A 4693-nucleotide genomic window follows, 5' to 3' on the forward strand; every position below is an offset into this window, starting at 1 on the left:
TTTCCAGAATTTTATTCACCTCCTTAACTTCTTTCTTGATTATTTTTTATTAGATTTATCTAGTTCCAAGAAGGGAAAATTGAGATCCCCCACTAGTATAGTTTTATTATCTATTTCATCCTGTAACTCATTCAACTTCTTCAAAAATTTAGATGCTATACCATTTGGTGTATATATGTTTAGTATTGATATGACTTCATTGTCTATGATACCCTTCAGCAAGATACAATTTCCTTCTTTATCTCTTTTAATTAGATCGATTTTTGTTTTTGCTTTCTCTGAGATCATGATTGCTACCCCTACTTTCTTTGCTTCAGCTGAAGCGTAATAGATTCTGCTTCAGCCCCTTGCCTTTAGCCTGTGTGTATTTCTCTGCTTCCAATGTGTTCCTTGTAAACAATATATTGTAGGATTCTAGTTTTTAATCCATTCTGCTGTCTGCTTCTATTTTATAGGCGAGTTTATCCTATTCACATTTATAGTGAACTAACTGTGTATTTCCCTCCATCCTATTTCTCACTTGTTTATCCTCCTCTCTCTCTTACTCCCTATCACTTCCCTCCTCACAAGTGTTCTACTTTTGATCACTGCCTTCCCCAATATACCCTCCCTTTTCTCAGTTGCCCCTCCCCCCTCCTATTATCCCCATCCCATTTTACTTCCTTATAGAAAAAGATAGATTTCTATATCCAACTGAGGGTGTATGTTATTCCCTCTCTGAGCCAATTTTGATGAGAGTAAGGCTTAAGCTTTGCCTACCACCACCACCCCCATCTTCCCATCCATTATAATGGATCTTTCATATTTCTTTTATGTGGGATAATTTACACTATTTCAAACTCCCCGCTCCTTCCAGTGCAATTTTATTTCTCACCTCTTTGTTTTCGGGGTATCATCCCATCAAATTCACCTTATATCCACACCTTCTGTCTACATATACTCCTTCTAATTGCTCTTATACTAATGAAGTTGTTACAAATATTATCTTGCCATATAGAAACATAAACAAACTAACCTTATTGAATTTCTTATGTTTTCTCTTTCTTGTTTCTTTTTTACCTTTTTATGTTTCCCTTGAGTCTTGTATTTGGAGGTCAAATTTTTATTCAGCTCTGGTCTTTTAATTAGAAATGCTTAAAAGCCCTCTATTTTGTTAAATATCCACTTTTTTTCCCTGAAAGATTATATTCAGCTTTGCTGGGTTGGTGATTCCTGCTTGTAATCCTAACTCCTTTGCCTTCCAGTATGTCATATTTCAAGCCCTCTGGTCCTTTAATGTGGAAGCTGCCAAATCCTGTGTAATCCTGACTGTAGCTACACAATATTTGAATTGTTCTCTTTTGGCTGCTTGCAATACTTTCTCCTTGATCTTTGAGCTCTGGAATTTGGCTGTGATGTTCTTGGGAGTTTTCATTTTGGGATCTCTTTCAGGCAGTTGATCGATCGATTCTTTCAATTTCTATTTTGCTCTCTGGTTCTCATATTTCAGGACAGTTTTCTTTGATAATTTTTTTTTTAAATCATCATCATGTATTGAGTACCTGCCAGGTAGAAGTAGATCAGAATCACAGTACCACTGAAGGCAATGTGACAACCTCAGTGGAAATGGTAAGGTCAGCAAAATCACCCTGAGCCCTATGTTGAGCCCTGAGGTCCTCCCCCCACATGTCTAGTATGTCTTTCAGGGATGGGTACAAGCTCTCTGGGACACTGAAAGAATAGGGCTGAATCTGGGGGAGGCCTGTGAGCCAACAGCATGAAGTTCGAGCAGTAAACACACGCAGTGGGACCAGGGCCAAACAATTGCTGTCCCCTTGGGCTGGGTGGAAAAAATAGGGGACAGGATAGCCCAGGAGAATCCCAAATACTGTGCAAAGATTCAAGCCAGCAGAAGAGAGCTCACTTCGAGAGATGGACAAGGGGGGCTTCCCCTCCAGGCTCTGTAAATGGGTCATGATCTCAGGAAAGTGGTCCTTCAAATCTCCAAACTCATCAAGTGGGCAGAGGGCAGGGTGAGATCTGAAGCTTGAAATGTCCATGAAGGTCACAGGGCTGCACAGCACCTGCTATATATGCTGACACACTTGCACAGGATTGACAATCAGGATGTTTCCTCCCAACTCCAGAATGTGCAGTGCCTGGAACAAAAGGCCTAGCCTCTATAGCTCTCCCAAATATCTCTGAACCTGGTCAGCATCTGCAACATTGCAATCATACAGTAATGCTGGCTTCAGCCCCCTGGCTACAGCTCTGACTTCTCCAGCTAGGTGTAGGCAGATTGTTCGAGGGGGACCCCTTCTTTTTCCCACACCCAGGATTTTCTGAGCTACTGCCACCAATGCTTGAGGATTCAGTGCTGACATCAAGGCCTTGGACAAGATCTGGAAGGACCTGACATAATTTCCCTGGGCCAACTCTAACAATTCAACTTGTCGGACTTTAGGCACTGAAGAAAGGACCTGGTACCGGAGCGTCAAGCTCCGATAATTTCTTGAAAGATGTTAACCAGGCTTTTTCTTTAATCATGGTTTTCAGGTAGTCCAATAATTCTCATATTATCTCTCCTGGATCTATTTTCTAGGTGAGTTGTTTTTCCAATGAGAAATTTCATATTTTCTTCTTTTTTTTTTTTACTTTTTTGATGTTCTTTTATTGTATCTTGATGTCTCATAGAGTTATTAGTTTCCACTTTTTCAATTCTAAGTTTTAAGGAATTATTTTCTTCAGTGAGCTTTTGTACTTCCTTTTCCATATGGCTAATTCTATTTTTTAGGGAGTTATTTTCTTCAATAATTTTTTTTAACATATTATCCCAGGCTATTGACTCTTTTTTTTCATGATTCTTCTGCATTAATCTCATGTCTTTTCTCAATTTTTCTTCTACTTCTCTAATTTGCTTTTTAAGCTCTTCCAGGAATTCTTTTTGGGCCTGAGACCAAACAACATTTTTCTTCAAGGCTTCACATGTAGCCATTTTGGCGCCACTGTCCTCTTCTAAGTTTATATTTTGATCCTCCCTATCACCACAGTAATTTTCTATAGTCAAGATCTTTTCTTGTTGTTGTTGGGGTTTGGGTTTTTTTTTTTTTTGCTCTTTTTTCCTGCCTTTTTTGTGACTTTGTGTTTTTATATGAGAGTTGGGCTCTGGTCCTGCATTGTCCCAAGCTTTTTGTGCTGGGTCTGTGAGTCTTCTTATTGATGGCTTACACTAGTCTTTAGGGCTTAGCTGCTTGCTTTCTCTGGAGGGGTAGGCTTCCGTTCTGACTTGTAGGGTAGGCTTCCGTTCTGACTTGTACTGGAGTATAGGCCTCCCCGGGTGTGAAGTTTAGCTGCTGGCCTGCTCCAGTGGTGGGACCTGGATGCTGGGTTGCTATGGTAACAGAATCTTTCAGGTGGCTGGCCCTGGAGGAGGGCTCTTGTGGCTGGTCTGCCCCGGGGGTGAGGCCCTGCTGCTGGGTTGTTATGGAAACAGGTTCTTTTGCTAGCAGGCTCCTGGGCGAGGTCTAGCTATTGGCCAGCCCTGGGGTGGGACTTCATTATTGGTAAGCAATGGGGTCAGGGCCTCTCTGGATGGCTTGTGCTGGGAGTAAGGTTTGCCAGGGTGGGGCCTTACTGATCTGCACAGACTGCTCACACTAGCCTGGGGGGCTGCTGGCTTGCAGGAGTGGGGCCTTACTGGTGGATTGACCCGAGCTTGTAGCCTTGCTGCAGGCCCCCTGCTATAAGCTGGCTGCTGCTGCTGCTGCTATTCTTGAACCTCTTTTCCCTCCCACCCCAGTGAGACAGACCTTTCCTACAGTGCTGGTAGGCTGTTTCCCTGCTCCTACATCAATTCTGATGCAGTTTTCTAGTTGTTTGGAGGAGAATTAGGGAAGCTTTCAGAGGGTTCTTCCTCAATCTGCCATCTTGGCCCCAGAAGTCCCCACTAATGCAATCTTAAGCATCATCAATAGAAATACAGTATGCAGGAGAAGTGATAGTCCCCTCTGTCATCATCCTGATCAGACCATGTCTGGAGTACCGTATTTTGTTCTGGGTGCCACATTTTAGGAAGGGATATTAACAGGCTGGAGGGGATTCAGAAAATGGTGAACAAGATGGTGAAAGGCCTCTCCACCATGCCATGCAAGAATTGGTTGAAGTCTCATAAGACCATTCAGCCTTGAAAAGAGCTTTCAAGGACATAATATGCACCTTCAAGTACATAAAGAGCTGTCAGGAAGAAGAGAGATTTTGCTCATTCTCCTCGGCCTCAGAGAGTAGAACTAGAAGACTTGGGTGGAAGGGGCAAAGAGGAAACTGAATCCTTGATGTCAGCAGAAATTTCCTAATCCTTGGAATTCTCCAGATGTAGCAAGCCCTTGTGGGTTCCCCTTCAATGGAGTTCTTCACGCAAAAGTTAGATGACCCCTAATCAGGAGAAGATTATGTTCAGCTCTGAGGCCCTGCCCTCCTAGTGAGATTCTGTGTTTCTCTGATTTCAACAAAAATGAATTAGGTCCCTACTATGTGCAACATACCATGCTAGGTGCTGGGGAGACGCAGTTTAAATAGTCTATGTCCTAAGTCCCCCTCCAACTTAAAACAGCCTAGGATTCCATGATTCTACGATTTTTGACAATGTTTTATGAGTTACACACACATGTAGCACAAGGCCAAGGAAAACATGTTGCATAACCCAGGGCAGGAGGCG

General features: G+C 42.6%; 1 pseudogene; it reads right to left on the bottom strand.

Annotated features, from left to right (window-relative positions):
• Positions 1-1540: 1540 nt before the first annotated feature.
• Positions 1541-2463, bottom strand: LOC110204818 (UPF0739 protein C1orf74 homolog; annotated as a pseudogene).
• Between the last annotated feature and the right edge of the window lie 2230 nt (positions 2464-4693).

The sequence above is a fragment of the Phascolarctos cinereus genome, unplaced genomic scaffold (genome assembly GCF_003287225.1).
Source record: "Phascolarctos cinereus isolate Bilbo 61053 unplaced genomic scaffold, phaCin_HiC Scaffold_4;HRSCAF=312, whole genome shotgun sequence".
NCBI classification, from domain to species: domain Eukaryota; kingdom Metazoa; phylum Chordata; class Mammalia; order Diprotodontia; family Phascolarctidae; genus Phascolarctos; species Phascolarctos cinereus.